The sequence below is a fragment of the Ovis canadensis genome, chromosome 4 (genome assembly GCF_042477335.2).
Source record: "Ovis canadensis isolate MfBH-ARS-UI-01 breed Bighorn chromosome 4, ARS-UI_OviCan_v2, whole genome shotgun sequence".
Lineage (NCBI taxonomy): Eukaryota > Metazoa > Chordata > Mammalia > Artiodactyla > Bovidae > Ovis > Ovis canadensis.
In genome coordinates this window covers 108651277-108675064 of record NC_091248.1, presented here as the reverse complement: position 1 = coordinate 108675064, position 23788 = coordinate 108651277, and the positions used below count along the sequence as shown (strand labels likewise).

Here is a 23788-nt window from a genome sequence, read left to right as displayed (position 1 = left end):
GGATCCTTCACATGGGACATAGTAAGCTACATGAGAAAGAGGCGTCTGAGTGTCACCTTCCCCAGACCTCAGTACTGCAGGGCTAATTTAAAGTTGTGGAGTTGAGACTTCCTTAGTGGTCCTAAGCCTATGCACTCCCAATGCAGGGGGGCTGGGTTCCATCCCTGGTCAAGGTGCTACAACTAACAGTCTGCATACCAAGACTAAAGAACCCACATGCCGAAACTAAGAGCCGATGCAGCCAGATAAATAAGTAAATATTTTTAAATGAAGTGGTGGAGTGTAAATGAAGAGGTCAGTGAGGCAGTTACTCCCAGGGAAAACTGCTGGTGCCCTGCACGAGGGTGCCATCCTTGAGCTGGAAAGTTCTGGAAGGACTCAGAGCTCCTTGGCTGAATGTGGAGCAAGGCAGCTCTCCCATTCCTGGGGGGAAGTCTGGAGAAGAAACAGGTTACGGGTTTTTTTTTTTTTACATATTGGCTTTGGGGTTCCTGTGAGACAGGCAGGGGACGGTGTCCACAAGGCCACCGGGAGTAGAGACCTGGTAAAGTGAAAAAAAAGTGAGTGTTAGTCACTGAGTTGTATCCAAATCTTTGTAGCTCACCAGCCTCCTCTGTCCATGGAATTCTCCAGGCAAGAATACTGGAGTGGGATGGAGACCCGCAGAGAAAGACAGATTCAGCCCTCAGCAGCCTCCAGGGGCTGGTGGGGGTCTCTGGGTAAAATGTCCTAGGACACCCACTGTGTTTATTTCAGGAGGCTGCTATAAAAAATGACCACAACTAGAGGGTGGAGATCAACAGAAATTGGACTTGCCTGATGGTTCACTGGCTAAGACTCTGCTTCCAATGCAGGCGGCCTGGGTTCGATTCCTATTCAGGGAACTAAGATCCCACATGCTGTGCAAAGCAGCCAAAATATAAACAACAACAATAGAAACACATTCTCTCTCTCAGTTCTGGGGCCAGAAGTCCAAAATCAAGTTGGTAGGGTCCCTGCCTCCAGGAGGAAACCTGCTCTGCGCCTCTCTCCCAGTTTGTGGAGTGGCCGGCAGCCCTTGGCCTACTGTGGCCCATATCTGCGTCACTCCCATCTCTGCCTCTGTATCTCTCTGCCGCCTCCTCTGTCATTTCCGTCTCCTCTGTGTCTCCTGTAAGGACACTCATCATTGGATTTAAGGCCCACGAGGATAATCCATGATGATCCCCTTGTCTCAAAAGTCCTTAACTTGCTTCCATCAGCAAAGACCCTTTTTCCAAATAAGGTAGCATTCACAGGTTCTAGGGATTAGGCCGTGGATGGGCACATCTCTTTTTTTTTTTTTTTTGGCGGGGGGAGCACCATTCAACCCACCACACCATCCTTTAAGGAGAAGAAATATGCAAGAACCCTGCGAGCAAGAGCTTCCCTGCGGGGCTGGACCTCGGATGCAGCGGGACTGCAGAGGGACCCCTCGGGGAAGAGAGAAGGTGGGAGTAGATGGTTCTACCTTGTTTGCTGTGATGCTTACTTCTACTCCTTGGCTGCATTTCCTTTGGCGTTTAACAAAGTCCATTTGAAGGTTCTAGTCCATCTTGGCTGTGTTGCAAAGAACCTGGTTCCTGGACCAGAGTAACAGATGGGACTCAGCTTACCTGAGCCGAGGTGGTGTCAGCAGACATCGAAGTGAGGCCCTGGCGGGGAGGAAGTGAGGGCATCGTCGGCTAATCGAGGCACACGGGCTGCCCTCCTGGAAGCCTCCTCTCAGGGTTGAGCCTTGGAGAGTCAGGATTCTGTTCCACCAAGGAAGGTAGTGTCGTTTACACAGGCCTCCAGCCTGAGAAGCCTCTGAATACTGGTGATGCTGATACAGAAATAAAGAAGGTGGAAAGGGGCAAGGGTGGGGGTGGGATAGGGGAGGGAGGGACATGGTGTCCAGACCTTGCAAGTTCTGGGTGCCCCTCCTCTAGCCCAGGGAAGAGCCCCTCCAGACCAAGCCCCTCCAGAGCCCCAAGAAGGCTGGAAGAGCCCCTTACCCACACCCAACATCAGCCACACAGGCCGCTGCACCTCGGCCCTGAGCGAGATCTGCAGGGTGGTGCAGAGGGAGGAAGGGTGCCCAGGGCCAGCCCAGCCAAGGTTCTCTCTGAGCTGGAGGCTGGAGGCAGGTGGGGAAGGAGCTGGCAGCTGAGAAACACGGAGAGAACCAGGTAGCCCACCATCCAGATACCCGCCAGAGTCTCAGATCTCCAACAACAGGTACAACAACAGTGCGTGTCCTGAGGTCGATGTTGGGGGAGTAAAAAGGGCTGTTGCTGTGAAGTTTTTAACACACACATACAAAGTGGTCACTAGTGAGGCACTGGGGCAACAATATACTTCTCTGAGGTAACCTCCCCCAACCTAGAAAAGTGGGAGTTCATGTCCTAAAAGCAGAGAAGCCCCTTTAAGGAGGAATATCTGCATGACTCTCAACTCAGGTTACCTGGTAGGGTGGGGCATCACGCAGATTCATGGGTACCCTAGGGGAAGATCCCTTTGTTTAATTTTGATTCCCCAGGCCCAAGAGCCTTTCCAAAAGAACTTAGGGAGGAGATGCCACCCTCTTCCTTATGTTCCAGATGTCTGGCACCAGGAAGTTCTGCTTGGTGTCTCTCCTAAGGCCCTCATGCTGCACCCTGGCAGATACTCTGTGTTGGGCTGGCATACACAGACAGAGGGTCTTTGGAGGGGGAAAAAATACAACAGAACTTGAGGACTCTGCCCAGCTCCACAGTGACAACTATACTCCCCTTGACTTTGGGGGACAGGCAGGCAGTTGGGGAGGGATCCAGTTGCCCCCTGGAGGAGACAGCCTAAATAGAGTTCCATTCTGCTGCTCTGCTGCTCCATTCTCGATCTCTGCTGCTGCTGCTGCTGCTAACTCGCTTCAGTCGTGTCTGACTCTCTGCAACCCCATAGACAGCAGCCCACCAAGCTCCACCCATCCCTGGGATTCTCCAGGCAAGAATACTGGAGTGGGTTGCCATTGCCTTCTCCAATGCATAAAGGTGAAAAGTGAAAGTGAAGTCGCTCAGTCGTGTCTGACTCTGTGCGACCCCATGGACTGCAGCCCACCAGGCTCCTCCGTCCATGGGATTTTCCAGGCAAGAATACTGGAGTGGGTTGCCATTGCCTTCTCCGTCTCTATCAACTTCAAAAGCAATTTCCCTTATTACTGGCGCCATTGGCTGGAACCCTGGAAGAGCAAATTAATGTTGGAAGCAAGTGGGCACAGTTAATACCTGCGGATGGCTTTATGATTCTCTCAGAGGTAAACAAAGATAAGCTGAACGCTAAATAGCCACGTTCGGGCTGCCCCCCCAGTCCTTCCCACCCACGGCACCTTTGCTCAGCAGGGCTTGTTTGTTTAAAAGATCCCAGAGCCCATCCTTCACCCTGTCCAGGTTCAGGACGATGGAATTGCAGGATTCCACAAGGAGGGGCCAGCCTCACCCTGCCAGGGCTGCAGCTCTGTGAGGAGGCTCCCTCCTGCCACTTCCCAGCCCTTGCCTACCCCAGCCTCTCACTGCCCCGTGAAGCAGAAGTCCTGCTATACTGCAATTACTGCCGAAATCCTGTGACACCTGGAGCCTCCAGGGTAGGCTGGTAGAGGCACCTGGGCACCCCAGCCCTGGCAGCACCCCTACCATCCACTGAGCGTGGGCTGTTCTGCCTTCCTGCTGGGCTCCTACAGCCTGTGTTCAGGAATATATCTCAGTGAATCTCATGGCCCAGGTCTTGGGGAGCATCATGCCAATTAGTGGGTACCCTAGGAGAAGGCCTCATTGTCTGACTCTGATACAAGGATCCTTTCCAGAAGAGCTTAGGGAGGGGATGCCATGTCCTTTTCTGCTTTCAGGACCTGAACTCCCACCTTCCTACGTTGGGGGAAGGGGGGTATCTCAGGCTGCTCACCACCCCAACTTCCCTCTCCCAGATTCCATGGGTCTGAGGGCAGGATGTTGTCACAACTCAGCAGGTCCCTCCAGGGGCTGACAGTGCAGAGCCCCACTGTCAAGGGTGCCCTGTGGCACTTGAGGCTGACCACATGGGGGTCCCAGAGCAGAGCCCCCCACCACTGATGCCTGGAAGTAAGAATACTCATCACCAGCTTTTGCGCACTTATCATGTACATGCTGAATGCCTCACATCCTGGGGCTCACACAGCTTCTAAGGTGGGTCCTGAGGGAGAGGTGGGCTCAGGAAGCACTGAGGCAGGAGATTGACACGGGCACAGCTGAGGCAGGAATGCTGGGTCTGGAGGCCTCTGGCCAGGAAGCAGCCCCTCAGAACACATGAGTGGGCACTGCCCTCCCTAAAACCCTCAGGAGGGTCTTGGAAGCCCTGGAGTGGCAAGTGGGAAGTGGGGTGTACTAAGGGGCTGCAGTACTGACAGCCTTTCCTCTGGTGGAGGTTTCCAAACCCCTGAAGGGTGACTAGGGCGGGAGACTGGTTCCACACTGTTTCTAACCTGCTGTTAGCTTGACGTCATACCTGCCACTTAGTCTCCGTGTTCTCAAAGGTAATACGGGGGAATGGTTTGGGGCAAATGAAACCACTAGTCATTTTATCAAAATTTTTTTAGCATTAGAGCCTAGAAGCTTTTCCTTAAAGGAGGTTTTCCTTGGGAGCCTTTAGAACAATGGGTAAAAATGGAGCTGTGCAAACTGACGGCGGGCGGCGCGAGGGAGGACCCCGGGTCCTGATCAGCGTACAGTCTTGTGTCCGCCCTGGGAGGCTGTTTGGAGTCCCTGGGTTTGGTATCTGTCATGACAGCAGCTCCGAGCTCCTGACCCCGCCCCACGATCGTCCCTCGACCCCCACCGCGCATCCCCAGCTCAAGCAGGTGACCCCGTCTTGGCGCTGGCCCCTCCCGGGCTGTATCGCAGGTTTTGGACGGGGACAAACGCCCTAAGTCCCGGCCCTGGAAAAGGAGTCGCTCGGCTCCAAGTCCCCGGGGAATCAGACCTGAAGTGTCCGTTTTTTCCGTGAGCCCAGAACCCCTGCGGCTCGGAGCGGGGGAGGAGACGGCCCGGAGCGGGAACAGAGGACCGGCAGGATCCGCCCGGCCTCCGGAGCCGTCCTCAGCCCCGCCCTCCGCGGAGCCTGCCCAGGGAACGCTGTCGCATCGCCCACGGCTATGCCCGAACACCTGCTGCGGCTGCTGCTAAGTCGCTTCAATCGTGTCCGACTCTGTGCGACCCCATAGACGGCAGCCCATCAGGCTCTCCAGTCCCTGGGATTCTCAGGGCAAGAACACTGGATTGGGTTACCATTTCCTTCTGCAATGCATGAAAGTGAAAAGTGAAAGTGAAGTCGCTCAGTCGTGTCCGACTCTGTGCGACCCCATGGACTGCAGCCCACCAGGCTTCTCCGTCCATGGGGTACCCCTTAGCGTTTAGGACACTGTGTGGCCTCTGTGATATGAACCAGTAATGTTTTAAATTTGCACATTCTCTATTTATTTATCAAATGTAACTTTAAAAAAATACGGATTTTTTTTTTTTTTAACAGCAGGAAGTTGGAAACTGCCCATATGTCCTTAAACGAGCTTGGTAAATAAAGGAACAACCATAGGATGAAATACTGCAGTAATGAATTGTTATAGAATGTAATCTTCCCAAGAAGGAAAGGTTACTCTGTGAGAAAAGTGAGATACAAAACAGGATATACAAAATGGTCTCTCTCTCTTCTTAATTAAAATGCACTTTGGGGAAAGTTGGAGGAAGCCTGCATTGGGTGGTGGCCCACGGGTGGTGATATGTTGTTCTCTGCCTGCAGTTTAGGGGTTACTTCTATGATGGAAAGATATCGCACGTTAGTTTTAAAAACAAATTAGGGAAAAGGGGAAAATATAAAAACCCAAAGAACCAAACAAATCCTGCCAAGTGGCACACCCCTGGGCCTGGCACTTCCTTGGCTCTCCCTCCCCTTTCCTAGGCTTCTCTGTCACTCAGGTAATTCAATCTTCCTGGTGAGGAGGGTCTCCATCCCTGCCTCTGAGACCAGCTGTGTTTCCTGGGCTTAGGGCTCAGGGCTTAAGAGGGAGACCCTGGCTCAGGCTGTACAGCGAGCCCATGTTGAGAGGAAAGTCCTCTGCTCCAACACACACTGTGTCCAGAAGTTGAAGTGGGTCTGCAAGACCTGAGTTTGGGTGGATGGTCTTGTCTGCCAAGGGCTTCCTCCCCTTTGGCTAGTTATTCTGTAGGAAGACACTGGAGGTGGCTCCTGGTCTTCAGAGACAAAGAGGAGAAACTGGTATCAAGGGTCTCCCATTTCTATGTCCTGAACTCAAAGCTCTACATAGATCATTGAACTTAAGTCTAACATTCCTATGAGGTAGATGAGTTTTATTCCCATTTTGCAGATGAGGAAACTGAGGCTCACAGAGGTGAGGGAGCTTGTTTCAGGCAGCAGCAGCAGCCAAGAAAGCCAGAAGATGCTCCTAGCCGCTGGCAGGGCTCAGTCCTGGTCTCCCAGGCTTGTTCCAGTGGGGCCAGGTCTTAGCCCCTTTCCTGGGTCAGGAAGGCAGCAGGAGATCTCTTCTGCTACTCCTTAGCTGGGCCCCTGGATGGGACAGATCTGACAAGGCCCTCTGCTCCCAGGCTCAGCCAGCCCTGCTGTAGGCGGGTGGGGCCAGTGTGCCTGGCCACGGACAGGCTGTCCCTGCTACCTGCCCCTCACTGGGACAGAACGGACTGTGTTCACCCTTTCAGGGCAGCTGCCCAGCTGCCCTTGGGGGTTTTTTGTTTTGTTTTGTATTTTGGTGCTCTGCACCTCATGCAGGATCTTAGTTTCTGGACCAGGGATCAAACCTGTGTCCCTTGCAGTGGAAGCATGGAGTCTTAACTACTGCACCACCAGGGAAGTCTCCCAGCTGCCCTTTGGATGGGCTCCAGCCGGTAGCTGGGTGAAGAAGGGTCTCTGGAGAGACTGGGGTGGGGGGGTGTGGCCTGAAGGCCCAGGTTTATACTCCTCCCATGCGCCCTTCACCCCTCTGGGGTCTCACCCTCCCAGCTGTGGGGGCTGCCCTTTGGGATGTGTCTGTGCCCCAGGCTCTTAGTTGTGCTGATCAGAGTCACCTCGGAGGACAGAAGGTATATGGGACGGGGCCGAAGGGAGAACGTCTGAGACAGACAGCAGAGGACAGGAGAGCAAGAGTTGACCAGATGGAGACAGCAGTGAGAGATAGAAACAGAGCCAGCAAGAGCAGACATCAGAACGATTCAGAGAGGGACTTCCCTGGTGGTCCAGAGACTAAGATATGCCTGAGATGCAGGGGGCTCTGGATTCGATCCCTGGTCAGGGAACTAGATCCTACATGCCGCAACTGAGAGTTCCCATGTCGAAATTAAAAAGATCCTGCTTGCCACAACTTAAGGCAATGAAGACCTGGTGCAGCCAAATAAATAAATGAATATTTTTTTAAAAGAAAAAGAAGAAAAGAAAGATTCAGAGAGACTGGTGGAAAATGCAGGAGGACCCCCACTGGGCCAGCAGCTTCAGGGACTGAGTCTACAGTGGAGAATGGAACCCAGGCACAGTCGCCAGATTTAGCAAATAGAAATATGAGATTCCCAGCCCAATTTCAGTTTCCATTGTGTGCTCAGTCGTGTCTGACTCTTGGCGACCACATGGACAGGCTCCTCTGTCCATTGGATTTTTAAGGCAAGAATACTGGAGTGAGTTGCCATTTCCTTCTCCGGGGGATCTTCCTGACCCAGGGGTCAAACCTGCATCTCCTGTGTCTCCTACATTGCAAGCAGATTCTTAACCTGCTGAGCAATCAGAGAAGCCCAATTTCAAACAACAATGAATACTTTTTTTAAAAGTATAAGTGTGTCCTATGCGATACAGTTGACCCTTGAACAACACAGGTTTGAACTGCACAAGTCTACCTACATGCAGATTTTTTTCAACAGTGAATATGACAGTACCATATCATCTGAAGTAGGTTGAATATCTTCAGAGAACCTCGGATGTAGAGGGCCGACTCTAAGTTTCAATTGGGTGGAGCATCTGCTCCCCTAATCCTCACCTTGTTTAAAAGTCACTGATTTGGGGACATATTTACCAAAAAACTGATTCACTGTTATCAGAAATTCCAATGTGACTGGCCTTCTGGGTTTTAAATGGCAACTCTAAACCCAGGGTCTACATTTCCCTCAGCTGCTCAGGCCGGTCAGAAGGCATTTATTTGCCCCCTCTGGCCACTGACACCCATCCTCACACAGCCAGGAAGGGGCCCTCCCCATCCTGTGACAAGCTCAATCTTGTGGAGGAGCTCAGATGGGCTGAGGTGGGTTCCTCAAGGGATGAATGGCAGCAGATGGTCTGGTCCAAGCACCCAGAGGATGCACAGCTTCTGCTCAGGGGCCCAGGCAGAGGGGGTGAGACCAGGGAGATCACCCAGCCCATGCCGGGCAGTCTCTTGGAACCAGCATAAAACGCCTTAGCTGAAAGGGAGTTCCCACCCTGCTCAAGGGAGGAGCATCTGGAGGCCCGGAGAGGCAGGTCTGGGTGCAGAGCCCAGCCCCTTCGGGCCCCAGGGCTGTGCTTTCCACTGGCATGTCGAGCGCCGCTGCACCCCTGTGGCCTGTGGCCATGATATATTACTGTCCCTCGAGGGGACCTGTGGGTGCGCAGTCGCTTCAGTCGTGTCCGACTCTTTGCGACCCTAAGGACTATAGCCCACCAGGCTCCTCTGTCCATGGGATTCTCCGGGCAAGAATAATGGAGTGTTGCTATTTCCTCCTCCAGGGGATCTTCCTGACCCAGGGATCAAACCCATGTCTCTTTACGTCTCCTGCATTGCAGATGGATTCTTTACCACTGAGCCACCAGGAGAGCTCTCAAGGGGACTTAACATTTTCTATTTAACAAAACAAACTTCTCTTCCCACCTTTGTCTCATTTGAGGTGCACGGCCACCCTAGGGGCAGATGGAACCACCAGCACTGGACCTGTTTTTACAGATGAAGACACTGAAGTGCATATAAGAATTTGCCCACAGTCTTTTATTTTTCTTTTTCCCCTTAGAGATTCCTTTCTTTATGGCCGCGCTGGGTCTTCGTTTCTGTGAGGGCCTTGTCCAGTTGCAGCGAGCAGGGCCTAGTTTCGGTGTGCAGGCTTCTCACTGCGGCGGCTTCCTCTCGTTCAGAGCACGGGCTCTCAGCACACAGGCTTCATTAGCTGCAGTGCGTAGGCTCACTTGTCTCAGCACATGGGCTTGGCAGTCCTGAAGCGTGTGGGATATCCTGGGACCAGGGATTGAACCTATGTCCCCTGTATTAGCAGGTGGATTCTTTACCCCTGAGCCACCAGGGAAGCCCCAGAAACTAGCCCAAAATTCTTCCAGAGAGGTGGTGGTGGAGGTACAACCAGAACCAGAGCTGTCTTAGCTGGAGGCAAAGTGAGAAGCCCCAGGGCAACTTGTTACTAATTCTTCAGTCAGTCTGGGTAGGTACCCAGGGAAGTTACCTAGCTTCCACTGACAGAAAGTCAAGTTCATAGGCATGCCTAAATGATGAAATACTTTGTGTTATTTGCAAACAATCCCCCACCCCAAGAGCCTTGGAAGATGCCAGTTCATCCAAGAAGGGACTCTGCAAACTTGAGTAAGATAACAGAGGTGCCTCCAGCAGGAACCGCCCCCCCCACAGCCCTTTGCTGGCAAGCTGAGCCCCCACCCCGCCCTCTGCAAAGGTGGGGGCTGGCCTTGGAGCCCAGGGCTCTGAACTCCCCTGCCTGCTCCACTTGAATGCATGCCTTCTGGTCCTCCCCTGCACCTCAGCTTCCCCACCAGTGAAGTGGGTGGAGATACTCTGTCATCTCAGGCTCGCGGCGCCCAGAGAGATAGATGCCCCGTTTGATTACAAAGTGGATTAAGTCCTGGGTACTTGATATGGGTAATTCTAGCCTGTGCATGGATAGTCTCGTTGAAAAGCAGCCCCAGGTGGCCTTTCGCCAGCCTCCCTGCCCCTCCCTTCAAGCCCCCATGGAATGGGCTCTGAAGGAAAGCGAGAAGGCCGATGGGCTCCTCCTGGTGCTGAGGTATCACTGTGGCTGTTCTTTCTTGCAGAGGCTCCTAGGATGACCCTGGGGGCTGGTTGCGCCTAGGCCAGGCAGCCCCCTGTTTCTGCACCATTCCTCCCAAGCTGACAGCTGGTCTTTCCCAAACAGGGCCATCATGGCCAGACAGTGGGTTCAGACCAGAGGACCAGTGTTTCTGCAGAACACAGGGAGGTACTCAGGTGCCCAAGCTCAGGTGCATAACCCAAGCTCAGATCCGGCCTTTGGCCAAGACCCTCCTAATCCCCTGGGCATTCGGGTAAGAGGAAGAGTATGAGCTGCCCCAGGGGAAGCTGCCACCCTGTTGCAAGACCACCCTTAGCCATTTCCTCGCAATGCACGTGGGAAGGACTGACCGGGAGCCCTGGGGGCAGAGCAGAGCTAAGCTTCAGTCACCGCCATGGTTGCTGGTGGTCAGGTGTGCTTCCACCTGCCTCCTTGCGTGAGGGTTCCACTGTTCTTTTCCTGTGCAGAGCATTCCTGCAGACTGTCATTCATCATCTGCCCCTTTTAGAACAGGCCTCGAATAAACAAGTGCACACGTGACACGTGCCCAGCGGTTTTCAGGCAGCTGGACATTAATGGAGCAGCACTCCCGTCCCCACAACGGCTGCCATCTCCCCCTCCCATTAGCTGCTCCCCCGGCCTCTGGTGGCCGTGACCAGGCAAAGCCACAGACTGCAAATAGCTGCTGTGTGCAGACCAATGCCTGCACGGGCTGGAACAGTGGGGCTGGCCTCTCCGATTTCAAATGGATGGAAAGTCTCCTGGACTTTATACTTTGACGTGGGGTGACATTCTCCTCGGTTATGGTCAACGCCCAAAGTCAGAGACACAGCTCCAGAAGAAAGTTGGAAACTCATAATTTTTTAAATTGATTTTTATTGCGTATAGTTGCTTTACAGTGTTGTGTTAGTTTCTACTGTACAGCAAGAGAGTGACGCAGCCGTACATATACATGTGTGCATGCTAAGTTTCTTCAGTCATGTCCAGCTCTTTGCAAACCTATGGGCTGTAGCCCGCCAGGCTCCTCTGTCCGTGGAATTCTCCAGGCAAGAATACTGGAGTGGTTTACCATGCCCTCCTCCAGGGGATCTTCTCGATCCAGAGATTGAACCTGAGTCTCTTATGTCTCCTGCATTAGCGAATGGGTTCTTTACCACTAGCACCACCTGGGAAGCCCATACATATACACATATCCCCTTTTGGGGGGGGATTTCCGTCCCATTTATGTCGCCACAGTGCAGTAAGCAGTCTCTGTGCTTATATAATAAGTTATCGTTAGTTGTCCAGTTTATACACAGTATCAGCAGTGTGTATGTGTCAATCCCAGTCTCCCAGTCCCTCCCACCACCCACCCTTTCTCCCTTGGTATCCATACATCTGTTCTCTACCTTCGTGAAACTTCTTGTTTTGTGACCAGCATCTACCCTCACTGGCCAGACGGGGCCAAGGCCTGTAGGTCTGGAGCTCAGGATGTGGGGTTGCCTCCCTGCCTGCTGGAAGCCAGAGGTCTCTCCAGGAATATCCACACTCAGTCTCCCCATATACATGGACAGAGGGTCAGCGTGGCACTCAGACAGACTTGGCTGGAGTCCTGGCCGCACCCCATCCTGGCTGAGTGGCCAGAGTACTGAACCTCTCAAGCCACAGTTTTCTCATCCATAAAGTGGGCGTAATACCACTAACCTCACACAGATACAAGGAGAAGGGTAAAGCACATACCCAATAAATGTAATTTCCCATCTCCTAGGTTTTTTTAAAATAAATCACAGACCAGTAAAAGAAACCATGTTTGTTAACAAATGCCATTTATATATTCAACAAACACTTAACAAGTGCCTACTATGTGCCAGACAGGTACCATTAACACCTGAGCTCTGAGACAGTTGGCAGGGAACTGGGGGCAGGGGTGGTCCTGAGCTTACAGGTAGGAAGTACACACAGGGACACATAGCCTGTGTGGTCACGAGGCATTTTGTATTTGGAATTTCATGTGGAAAATAAAAGATTCACCAAATGTGACAAAAGTCTTCAGGAGGAATTTCTTGGTTTTCTAACCTTTAGATTGAAGGCAACCTGAAGCAAGGTGTCCAGGGGTCTTTGAGGCAAGGTCAAAGCCACCATGTTAAGAGAATAATTCTATGAATGTGACTCAGCCAGAGCTAGCTTGGGGCTGGCTGAAACCTAGGCAGATGGCCGGAGTAAGCTTCTACTGCAGCCTCCAGTAGACCTGAGTGGGGTGGAGTCAGTAGACCTGACTCCTGGGATCCCAACAGCCAAAAGTCTAGGGTTCAGGTCTCAGCGCTGCCGCTCACTACCTGTGGGATGTGAGCAAACCACCCAGTCTCCTAGAGCCTCAGTGTCCTCACCGGTGGAACAAGATTGTCCTGAGAATCCGATGAGATGAAGTGTGTGACAGCTCTTTGTAAACAGCCAAGTACCATTGTCGGGGCTGGGAGTGAGAAAACCCAGGGCTGAGCCTTCATTTGCCCTCTTAGTGAGCTTGGAAAATGCACACTGTCAGCAAACCTCAGATCTTCCCACTGAGATCTGAGGGGAGAATTTTATAAGCCATGATCTATCTGATCTCAGTCAATCACTGGCCCGGGTGCCCCAGGTTTCCCTGGGGGCTCCAAAGTGTTGGAGTCCTTCACTGTGGTACTTTATTCAGAGCATTTCCTCAGCATAGACAATAGACTTGTGGTCGCCAATGGAGACGGGGGCGGGGGGGTGGGGGGCGGCGGTGGAAGGGAGGGATGGATTGGGAGTTTGGGGTTGGCTGATGTGAACTAGTATACAGAGAATGGATAAGGAACAGGTCCTGCTATATAGCACTGGGGACTATATTCAATATCCTATGCTTAAGCCATAATGGAAAAGAATATGAAAAGGAACCTATACATATTTAGGTATTACTGAATCATTTGGCTGTATAGCAGGAATTAACACAACAGGGACTTCCCTGGCAGTCCAATGGTTCAGTTCAGTTCAGTTCAGTCGCTCAGTCGTGTCCAACTCTTTGCGACCCCGTGAATCACAGCACGCCAGGCCTCCCTGTCCATCACCATCTCCCGGAGTTCACTCAGACTCACGTCCATCGAGTCCGTGATGCCATCCAGCCATCTCATCCTGGGTTGTCCCCTTCTCCTCTTGCCCCTAATCTCTCCCAGCATCAGAGTCTTTTCCAATGAGTCAACTCTTCGCATGAGGTGGCCAAAGTACTGAAGCTTCAGCTTTAGCATCATTCTTTCCAAAGAAATCCCAGCGTTGATCTCCTTCAGAATGGACTGGTTGGATCTCCTTGCAGTCCAAGGGACCCTCAAGAGTCTTCTCCAACACCACAGTTCAAACTCATCAATTCTTCGGCGCTCAGCCTTCTTCACAGTCCAACTCTCACATCCTTACATGACCACAGGAAAAACCATAGCCTTGACTAGACGGACCTTAGTCGGCAAAGTAATGTCTCTGCTTTTGAATATACTATCTAGGTTGGTCAAACTTTTCTTCCAAGGAGTAAGCGTCTTTTAATTTCATGGCTGCAGTCACCATCTACAGTGATTTGGGAGCCCCCCAAAATAAAGTTTGACACTGTTTCTACTGTTAAGGTTCCACATTTCTAATGCCAGGGGCATGGTTCAATCCTTGGTCAGGGAAGAAAACCACAGAGCCAGACCCTTGTTCCCAGCCACCTCGAAACTTACTCATCCAGGCAAATAAGGGCATGAAAAAGATGCTTGACATCATTAGTTATCAAGGAAATGCAATTTGAAACCAAAAGGAGATATAACTTCACACCCTCTGGAAGGCTAAAATTAAAAAGACTGGCCAATCAAGGGTCGGCAAGGGTATGGAGCAACAGGAACCCTCAATCAGTGATAGCATGTTGATGGTTTCAAATTGCTATGATGAGAGCATGTATACCCCAGAAACCAGCAGAGGCTACAAATCAGGGATTCCCCCCATTTCAAAGAGCTGGCTGTTAAAACATTTTTAATATTTATATATTTATTTGGTTGCATCAGGTCTTAGTTATAGCATGTGGGGCTTCTCTCTAGCCGTGGCAGGCAGGCTTAGTCTCCCCATGCATGTGGAATCTTAGTTTCCTGACCAGTGATCGAACTTGCATTGGAAGGCAGATTCTCAACTATGGGACCACTAGGGAAGTCCCTAGTTGTTAAACACTTACCAGCACACTCTCTGATGGAAACATGCCCATAAAGAGACTTGGGCATGAATGTTCACAGTAACATAGTATTCTCGATAGCCTCAAATTGGAAATAACCCAAATATCGACCAGCAGGTGAATGGATGAACACACTGTGGTACGTCCAGACAATGGGATATGACTCAGCAATAAAGAGGAGTGAACTAGTAATGCAAATAACAACACGGATGAAACTCAGAGGCATTATGCTAAGTGAAACCGGCCAGATTCGAAAGATTACATATCATATAATAGAATTTAGGTGAAATTCTAGAAAAGACGAAACTACAGTGATAGACAGCAGATTAGTAGGAGTCAGGGGTTGGAGACAGGGTAGGTGGCGGGAGGTAGGGGAGGGAGGTTAACGTCAAAGAGGCCTGAGTGAACTTTTAGGAGTGATGGATGTCCTGGATCCTGACTGTGGGGGTGGTTATGTGGGCGAATATACTTGTCAAAGTTCATTGGATTGTTTGCTTCAATTGATTAATTTTGTTGTATGAAAACTGTACCTCAACAAAGTTGTCAAAAAAAACCCCAAATCAAAACCCCCAAACTTATCCACTCTGAGTCCCACTGCTTTAGGTCCTTGTCCTTGCAGACACATAGGTGATACTGATGGGTTCACAGGCTGCCTGCCCCGGGATCAATCTTATCAATTAGTGCTCCTCACCTGATGACTGTTTATAGGATAGGCTGATGGGGAAGTGATTTTTTTTTTAATTTATATTTATTTAGATATTTGGCTGCACACGATCTTCCCTCTTCATTGCAGGATGTGGGATCTAGTTCCCTGACCAGGGATGGAACCTGGACCCCCTGCATCAGGGAAGTCCTGGGCAAGTAATTTTAAAGCAGGAAGATGTATCGCACATTACATCTCCTCCAGGATAAGCCAGGGCCTGCTGGAGTCAAGGATGAAAAGAGTGGGCAGAGGTCTCTGTCCCATTCAGTGGCCATCCTTGCCACCTACCCTCTGCCTGAAGAAGTCGCTAACCTGTGGAGCTCACTGACTAAACTTGTGTCCTTTCCCCCAAAGCCTGGTGGAATGGAGAGAACTAGGGTCATTGAAGCTTAGAGGGAAAATGATAGGGGGTGGGATGAGGACAGGGAGGGACCAGGACCATGTCATTATTCACCATGTGTGCTTAAAGGGTTAGCATATGGCAGATAGTGACCAGATGTTCTCTGTTGGTTCCAGATGGAGTCGGAGAAAAATGGCCTTCGTTGGTAGCATGAAAGATTTAGGTGAGATACGGTGATGAACTTCCTGAGAGAGTTCTTGAGAAAGTGAACACATGTGTTCACTCATGCAGGTGCATGTGTATATGAAAGTTTGTGTGTGTGTGTCTTGTAAAACCAGGGTGGGAAGAGGGTACTGGGTATACATGATTCCTTTCTCTGAAACACTTCAGGAATTCGAAAGACAAACCTCATTCTTAAATGAGCCTGGGTCCCTCTGGGCTGGGGACAGAGCGATGGACTCAGACCCTTTCTCTAGGTACCTTGGAGGGCAATTAGCTGGCTGGTCCATCAGTAAGACCCCTCAAACCAGAAGTCTGTGGAGCCAGATGGGTACTTACTTCCACAGCCCGGCCCCCTCCCAGACGGCTCTGTGCACTCTCTTCCCCATTAGTGCAGAAAAGACCATCCATCACCAGCGGGATGGTGATGTCACAGCTGCAGGCCTCCGAGCACACAGGAAGATCGCTCCGGCCCCTCGGAGGTGCTAAATCATTCATGGGGTAGAGAGCCTGGGTGACAGGAGATTTAGTGCCGAGGAAACACTTCAGGGACGGGTGGAAATCAATTCTTTAAAGAGACCCCATCAGCTAGCAGGTGGCCTAAGGCTGAGGCTTGGCCACGTGATGGGGACCCAATGAAGTGAGTCCAGGCAGCCAGTGGGGCAGCTTCCCAATTCCAAAGCAGAGAATAGAAGAGAGCCCAAGGTTTGGGGTCCAGGGTGGGTCTAAAGGGAAAGCATATCCCCAACACTCTGGGGGTGTATAATAGGAGGCAGGCTCCCAGCTTTCCAGCTCTGGCTCACACACGCCTCTTGTCACCGCTACGGGCTTCGGAGCTCATACCCACAGGGCTCTGCAGGTCAATAAGAAAGAGGAACGTTGTTGGAAAGTGTTTGCTAAGCCTCTTGGCTCTTTGATCTTGGGCCACCTCACTCTGCCGTCTCTGCCAGAAGGAGAGTTCTAGGCTAACTTCAGTTTCTCTGAAGTGAAAGTTGGAGTATTACCGAGCATTCATCCTCTCGTCTCAAAGAGACTGTGAGCTCCTTGAATGCCCAAACAGTCTGTTTTATGATCTAGAATTCCAGGGCTTGATTCAGCTCCTGGGGTACCACGTGCTAACTTGTTTTAAACTAATGTATTTATTTGGGCTCTGCTGGGTCTTCACTGCTGCGCGGGCGTTTTCTCTAGCTGCGATGAGTGAGAGCTAGTTTCCAGCTGTGGTGCATGAGCTTCTTATTGCAGTGGCTTCTCCTGTTAGGAAACACAGGCTCTTGAGCCTGCGGGCTTCAGCAGTTCTGGCATGTGGGCTCAGTAGTTGTGGCTCCCAGGCTGTAGAGCACAGCATCGGTAGTTGTGGCTTAGTTGCCCCTCAGCATGTGGGATCTTCCCAGACCAGGGATTGAACCCGCATCTCCTGCATTGGCAGGCGGATTCTTTACCACTGAGCCACCAAGGAAGCCCACTGTGTGTTAATCTATGTGACATCCCGAACAGCCTGGGACTCCTGCTGCCCCACACCATGTAGCACACAGTGGGAGCTTCATAGCTAGCACAGTAGGGTTCTTCTGGTCCCAGCCCAGCTCATCTGCCTGTTTCTATGGCTACAGCATACTTCCTCCATGTGTCTAGTACAAGAAAAACCAGGGTTAAAGGAGTGAAGGCGCAGCATTTATAGATCACCTTTAGAAAAGCAGATATAACTCCAAGGTTTCCTTTACAGACGAGGAAACTGCAAACTAAAGGGGGAATAGACTTGTCCAAAGGCCATGACATGGGAAAACAGGAGGAGAAAAAGCCCCCGGAAGTCACACTGAGCAGTTTCCACCTCTCTGGAGATGACCCGGGCCATTGCTGCTAAAGGGGTGAAGGAGAGCAGGTGGCTGTGGTGTGGTGGAGAGGAAGCCTGAGACAGGCTGCGGTCCTTGTTCTGCTGCCTCGACTCAGGTCAAAGCCGCTTCCTACGGTAGGGACCACACAACTTACAGGACAGGGCTCCCAATTACTGTATAAGCTGCATCCCCACTGCTTTGGCCCATCCCTCCCTCAGCTGCCCTCAGTCTCAGGAGCATCCGTTTGAACTGGTTCCCACAGGGCAGGAGCCAATTCTGGACTCTGATTCTTGGAAGAGCTTTGTGAAGACCAGAATTCAGGAGAATCAGAGAGATTCAGGAATTCCTGATCTGTCAAGTCACAACCGCTCCCTCCCGCCACCCCCCACCCTGTATCACACTTTGCAGGAGGGGATCTTGGCTGGTAGCCAAACACATGGAGATCACCCTCCTGTAGGCATCCCAGCACTTGCTTCTCACTCACCCCTCAGGTTTGTCCTCAGGAAAATCTCAGCATATTCGAAGGTCTCCTCAAGTCCCCTCAGCCCCCCACTCTTGGCTAGATGCTCAAGCCCACCTAGGGAACCTGGGTGTTTCTGAGGCTGGGAGCTCCTGTGGAGGTGGGGCACCATAGGGGGTTCCTTGGTAATTTTTCTTTACCAAGCATTCTTCTCTAGGAGTTCTCTCTGGATGCGCCCAACTCAGCAGAGGAAAAAGCCCCAGGCTGGCATCCAGGGAACCGTGCTCTAGTCGCCGCTCTGGTCCGAACTGGGGGCCTAGCTGCATCTCCGATCCCTCCGTGAAAAAAGCTGAGGGATTGGGTCAGACAATCTCTGTAGCCCTGGGGAGGTTGGAGGGGACGCTCGGCAAGCCAGATGGACCCTAGTGCCACCAGCGAATGTCCGCGAAGATGCGGGGGCGGGTGGGCTGCAGGGAATCCAGGAAGCTTCTGCAGGGAAGCGCGCACCGCAGGCACAGGGCACCGGGGAAGGGGCTTGGGGGCGGGGGCGGTGCGCGACGGAGACGCTTCCCGCTAGGACGAGAGGAAGGGACACCACGCCCGGAACGGAAAGCCTCGCGCCCGCCACAGCTGCCAGCGCACCGGGAAAAGACCATTTGGAGGTGCGGGTTCTCAACCAAGAAAGGCGGACAACATAACCCCCTCGAATCTGGGAAGACTGAAAAGAAGTGTTCCCCGAAGAAATAGTTTGCAGCTTCCAAAGCGCTTGCAGAAACATTTCGTTATTCGATTTCTCCAATGGGGCGACAGAGGATGAGATGGTTGAATGGCATCACCGACTCAATGGACATGAGTTTGAGCAAACTCAAGGAGAGAGTGAAGCACATGGAAGCTTGGCGTGCTGCAGTCCATGTGGTCCTAAAGAGTCCCACACGACTTAGAGACCGAACGACAACAACAGTTCTCTGACTTTGGCAAGCTCCCAGTTGACCAACGAAGAAACTGAGGCTCAGAAATGTTAGGCAGGAGCCTAGTAAATACATACTTGTTAAGTGGTTAAAAATGGAGATTATTCTAATTTGAGACTATTAAATCCTCACTTTCTGAAGCATCCTAAACCAGAAATAAAAGTCTTTGCCTGATTTGGGGGCCAAGTTATTCAGCTAAATTCCGCTTTGGACATAGGAAGTGAAACATAGCCCTTGGCCAAAACTATATCTGGGTCACCAACCTTTGGATAATCTGAAGGCTTTGGGACCCCTCCCCCACCAACTGCAGATACAATCTCTGCTTAGAACCTCGGAGTTCCCAAGCCCTGGATCCCTGCAGCCATCCCCTAGCTTCAGGTTGGGGTGGGAAGCTAGGTTTCTAGACCCAGAGGAACCCTGGCCTAGCTCTGGCCCACAGGGCTGCTCTCCAGGGCCATGAACCAATTTTCTCCTTGTATCCTCCAAAACAACATGTGGCGGGTGTTCTCAGTTTATTTCAGGTAAGATGAAATGGAGGCTGTTCTCAGCCACAGGGGCTGAGCTCCCACCCAGAGATTGGTCCCCTATGCCCGCCAGCAGCTGCCTCAGCTGACTCCAGTCAAAGACAACTCTGGGGTGGGCACTCAAGCCTCAGCGCGGTGGGGGCCCAAGTCAGCCAGGTGCCAGCTGATGGGAAGGTAGGAGAAGGAATGCCGCAAAACTGCACAGGCCGTGCCCTCTAGCTTCCCTCTGCCCCTACTCTCAGCAGGAGTTCTGGACCTGTGTCTCCCCTGAGCAGAGAATCCCAAGGCGCCCCCTCCACCCAACCCCTGCGCTCTCCTAACCCAGCTCATCATCTCTGAGGCTCAGCTCTCTCACTCTGTGATTGACTACTCCAGGCTTCAACATCTCAAATCAGATTTTTATAAAACCGATTCCTGAAGTTGCTTTTTAAATGGAAAATGTAATACAAGCATGTGATAAACACATAGGCTTCAAATAATCCAGAAGGACATACAGCTGAAAGCCCCCTGCCCTCTGGCCCCCAGTTCTCCTACATGGAAACCACCCCTATTTGCTAGGTCTTGGGTCTCCCGGCAGAGAATTTCTGCGCATAAAATAAATGACACCTAGATACTCCCTCATTTGTATTTTTCCACAAACAGAAACCGATGTGTCCTTTGCGTTTTTCACTTAACATTCAGAATATTTTCCAGGCTATATAACCGCTGTATATTTTTTCCCCCTCACTTTTAAAAAAAGCTAGGCAGATTCCTAAGACAAGATCGCCTTTCATTTTGTTTTTCTCATTCTTTCTCCATCCTCTCATTCGCTCTCTGCCTCCGGCACCACACTCCAGCCGGAGCTGAACCTCCTGGGTTCGCTGCCCTTTGCGAACCTTACAGAGATGGCTGCACTGCCCGAAGGAAAAACGCAGAGACACAAACACACTGCTTTTCGAAAAATGTCGGGGGATTAACTGGGTTTCGAACATCCCTGCGCGAGTCGACGAAGCACATCACATCTAAGATTTTAGAACAAAGCCCCAAGGGCTGGGCCTGGGCCAAGATCGAAAGACAGCTCTGCGCCCCCGCCCCAGAGGACTGGAGCCCCCAGCAAGGTCCTGACAAGGAGTGGGCGATGGTGGCGAGAACTCCCGGAGAGGCACCGGGAGCTTGGGGTGCGGCTGCGGGGTGAGGCACCCGGAAGGCATCTCCCAGGCGGGGATGCTGGGTCCGCTACAGTGATAACACTGGGAGTCTGTAATTTGTAGAGATACACGGGTCACGAAATACCGGCGAGCCTACGCGAGCATTCTTTTAATCCTACGGAGAGGTGGACTCGACCCATTTTGCAAACGGGGAAACTGAGGCTCTAGGCAGTGAAATGAATCACCGAAAAACGCCCACCTGGTAACTAGAGCGCAGAAGGACTTGAAGCCGGGGCTGGGTCTCACTGGGGGATGCTAGCTACCCACGTCTTGGTGCTGAGAGCCAGGGTCCGTAACGGGCCGCGGCCAGTCGGAGCCAGGCCAGTCACAGTGACAGAACTGCCCCCGTCCGGGAGGGTCTAGGTGGGGTTCGGACGCCTGCCTCCCCCACCTCCCGTAGCCCTGCCTGGTAGAGTGGGAAGAGAGAGTGAGGCCAAGGCGGGATGGATGATCTCTTAGCCAGGCATCTTCATCACAACGGGGAACTGCCATGGAGAGGGCGAGGTTGGGGATTATTAGGGAAGCAGAGTGGGGCGAGGGTCAGGAAAGAACTGAGATGGCCGGAGACGAAAGTCGAGACTCTGAGAGAAGGGGGCCGTGTCCCGGGTCGGAGCTAAGGGAGCCGAGTCCTCCAAGGTGAAAGTAAGTAAAGCAGTCCTTCCTAAAGATTCTGGGGTCCTTCCCGAGCCTGACCCGAGGGTCGAGGAATTCAAAACTACACGTCGCGTATGCCCAGCTTCAGGCTGAGTAGGATGGTGTCTGCGGCAAAGACGAAAGGGTCTCTAGCTGGAGGACGTTGCCGCGGGCCGAACAAGACGGGGGAACCTGCTGAGGGAAGGCAAGAAGCAGGAATGGGGTGTGCGGGACAGGGCGACAAAGGGAGGACCTGAGGTCGCCCAGAGCCGAAAGGGATCCGGGGTATCTGGTCCCCAGGGGCCGCCCCCTCACCGTCGGGGTCCAGCTCGGGTTACCGGCCGGGCTTTACTCCCTAAAATATGTATGAGTCCTTGCGGGTGCAGTTTCGCTGCCCCTCCCGGAGTGGGGCTGGGGGCGTCGGGGTGCTCGAAGAGCCACGGGGGGGAGAAAGCAACGCTGGCTCCCGGGACTAGGGCCGTCTCGACTTTCAGCCGCGCATTTAAGAAAAGGGAAACTGGATCTGTCTCGGCTGCGCCCCCGCCCCGGCAGCCCCGACGGCGGGACCGCGCGGCCGGGTGGCTAGCTTTGCGCCGCGCGGTGTCCGGTTCTCAACAGCAGGTGAATGGGCCCGGGCGGGGCGCGCCGCGCACGGGGGGCGGGGCGCGCTCTATAAAGGGGGGCGCCGAAGGCCGCGGGGGCCACTCGAAGCCGGCGGGGTCTGCGCTACCTCTTCGCGGTCCCGGGCACACCGTGCGCTTACCACCAGTATCCTACAGTCCTTGGGGACCAGGTAGGGCGCAGATGGGGACTCAGGGAAGCTCAAGACTACCTGGCTGGGTGAGGGAATGTGTGCGGGCTGGGGAGGGCTTAATGTGGAGCCAGTCTCCTCCCCCGCTTTGGCTTGTTGGTCCCCGTGCCTTGCTCCCCAGGCCCGGCCCTGACTCACTGAAGCTCCATCTCTGGTTGTAGCGAAGCCCTGCGACTCGCCAAGCCAGCCTGCCTGGGGTTGAGGGTATTGCCTCCTCCTCTGGCGGCGACTCCCGGGGCCTGAGCAGGCCCCGCCCAGGAGTCGGACCTATTGATGGGTTGGTAACCTCACCCGCCTTCTCGGCCCCTCCCGGCTCCGCAGGGGCGGGGGTGCGGAGGACCGTAGACCTCCACCCCATCCCCGCCCCCCACCACTCCTTACGCCCTTCTTTCGAGCCTAGGGCCTGGTGCTATCTTCAATCTTAATACAAGAGACGTTTAGAATTGGTAGGGATTCGGCTAGGCACATCCTTTTGCGCGGGGGCGGGGAGGGTCGCTTCTCAGCCACCAGACAGACGGGGTTCGATCAGGAGAACTAGGGGCTAAAACGGAGGAAGACGGATTAACGTTTTATTTTAATCTGGTTTTGTCCTGCGGTTGCCGTCTGCGGCAGCCAGGAGGGGCTGAGGCAGGAAAGGGAGGCCAGAACAGCAAGGGTTGGGGGCGTTCGGGTGTTAGGATGCTGGGGAAGGAGGAAGAGGTCACCTCAAACGCTGACAGCCTGGGAGTCTCCTAGCCCCTGCCCCACCCCTCAAAATGCTCCGGGTGCTACCTGAGCGAAGGACCGCTGAAAACGATCTAATCCGCGTCCGCGCCCCAGCCTTGGCCTGCCCCGCCCCCTCCTGGGGGAGCCATTGCCGCAAAGGGGGCGGGGGGGAAGAAGAGGGGTGGGAACGAGTCTGGGGGCGGCTCCCCTCCCCCTCCCCCTTCTGGGACAGGCAGCCTTTGTTCGCGGCGGCGGCAGTGGCCAGACACCTGTGGGGCCGCGGAGGTGCCCGCCTGTAGGTGGGTGAGGACGTGGCGTAAGCCCCTCGTACCCACTCCAGCCCTGCGCTCCCGGCGGGTCCGCTGAGACAACTCAGGCTTGCGCACCTTTCTGTGGGGGAGACTGCGGAGATCCGTCCAGTGGCCCCTCAGTGCGTCTCAGCTCCAAACGCACTTCCCTTCCCCCAGTCCAGGATCGGATTTCCAAGCTTGCTACCCTACGCACGCCTCGGCCATCTCCCAGCTCCGAGGGCGATGGGGTGGCCGGGCGTTGGGGCGCATCTCGGCCAGCTGCACCTTGGCCTGAAGGCAGGATGCAAGGAGCGAGGGCGGGCGGCCAGACCCCTTGGGTCCAGAGCCGGCCGAGCTGGGCGAGCTGGCGGGGCTCCCAGCGTCTCCGCAGTCCTGGTCGGGCGTGCCCTGCGCTGTGCACCAACCGGAGCCACATTCAAGGTGAATCATCCCCGGCCCGCCCCCTGCCCCTCCCCCGCCTCTCGGCACCTGAGCCAATGGCGTGGCGCAGGGGGCGGGCGGGGCTCAGGGGGCCGTGAACCTCCCAGAGTCATTATCCCTGCACTCGGTGTAGCCCCTGCACCTCTGCACTGGAGCCCGTGAGCCTCTCTCAGGCCGCGCCGTCCAGGGCCCCCTGCGCACGGTTTTCCCGGGCTCCGGGGCCCCCTTGCCTCTCCTACCCTACCCCGCCAGCCGCGCGGAGGCTGCTCCTCCTCAGGTGGCCCGGCCGGGGCCTTCCCCCCGCAGACCTGTCACCCGACACCCAGGAAGCGCGCGGCCCCATCCCGGCTCCTCTTTGTTCCCCCGCCGGGCTCCGCGCTCGGGCGCCGCCTCCTCCAGCG

General features: G+C 53.6%; 1 long non-coding RNA gene across 1 annotated transcript; it reads right to left on the bottom strand.

Annotated features, from left to right (window-relative positions):
• Positions 1 to 245: 245 nt before the first annotated feature.
• LOC138439735 (uncharacterized) lies at positions 246 to 1829 on the bottom strand. The gene is made up of 2 exons (XR_011256804.1): positions 1635 to 1829; positions 246 to 435 (listed from the first exon to the last, which is right to left on the bottom strand). It is a non-coding gene; the product is annotated as an uncharacterized lncRNA (long non-coding RNA).
• Positions 1830 to 23788: the final 21959 nt, after the last annotated feature.